The sequence below is a fragment of the Limulus polyphemus genome, unplaced genomic scaffold, assembly GCF_000517525.1.
Source record: "Limulus polyphemus unplaced genomic scaffold, Limulus_polyphemus-2.1.2 Scaffold900, whole genome shotgun sequence".
In the NCBI taxonomy this organism is placed as follows: domain Eukaryota; kingdom Metazoa; phylum Arthropoda; class Merostomata; order Xiphosura; family Limulidae; genus Limulus; species Limulus polyphemus.
This window is the reverse complement of record NW_013666510.1, coordinates 364,845-365,995: the sequence shown is the minus strand read 5'-3', so window position 1 is coordinate 365,995 and position 1,151 is coordinate 364,845. Positions and strand designations below refer to the sequence as shown.

Here is a 1,151-nt window from a genome sequence, read left to right as displayed (position 1 = left end):
ATTTTTTGTTATCCACACCTGAGGGATTAGTTAAATATGTTCATATAAATTCAATTATTTAAAAGAATTGTCTTCCTAATTTGACAACATGATTGTTTTTCATCGTTTTCCTGTTCTAATAACGAAACTTGTATTGATATTTTCAGAAGTGCAAATTAATGCAACTAAAAATTCAGAACCATTTCTTATAGTAATAACTAAATGTTTATCTTTACATAATGTAATAAATAATTCTTCTTACCCTAAGAGTCACACTATAATTTTAATAAGAGTTCGGTAATTGCTATTAATAAGACTTTAATATTTATTTTTACGCCACTAGTTGCTTGTTTTGTGTTGTTAAACACAAAGCTACACAATGGGCTATCCGTGATATGCCAACTGCGGATATCAAAACACAATTTTTGAGCCCTCAGACTTGCCGCTGACCCACCGAGGATGTTAGACAAGAGTTGATAGTTAAGCCTAGACTATCAGATGGGAACCTAATTTTAAGAGTTAATTAGTTAATCTTACAATACAAGTTAGATAGTCAGTCTTAGATCAGAAGTTTGTTTGTTTGTTGAATTTCGCGCAAAACTACTCGAGAGTTATCCGCGCTAGCCGTCCCTAGTTTTGAAGTGATAGATTAGAGGGAAGGCAGCTAGTAAACACCACCCACCGCTAACTCTTGGACTATTCTTTACCGATGAATAGTAGGATTGACCGTCGTATAATAGTACCCCCTACGACTGAAAGGGTGAGCATGTTAAGAGTTGGATAGTTAAACACTGACAAAGAGATGAGTAGTTAAGCTTAGATTAAGAGATGGTTAGTTAATCTTACACTAAGAATACTATAGTTAATCTTGGATTAAAAGCTGGATAGTTAATCTTAGATCAAGAGTTGAATAATAAAACTTAGATTAAAAGATGAATAGTTAATTTTACACTAAGACATTGGATAGTCAATCTCACAGTAAGAACACGATAGCTAATCGTAGATTAAATTCTTAACCTCAGACTAAGTGTTCGATAGGCAACCTTAGATTATGAACTGAATAGCTAATCTCACAGTGAGAGGGGTACTGTTAATCTTGCATTAAGAATTTGATAATCTTACTGTAAAAATTCTTTCCGAGTGACTTCAGCGATACAATTCCCTTCTTGATT

The 1,151-nt window shown here is 33.3% G+C and overlaps 1 protein-coding gene across 1 annotated transcript in view; it reads right to left on the bottom strand.

Moving 5' to 3' along the window:
• The window catches only part of LOC111086177 (cubilin homolog), a 10,032-nt gene that overhangs the window by 5,422 nt on the left and 3,459 nt on the right, over positions 1-1,151 (bottom strand). The window lies entirely within an intron of this gene.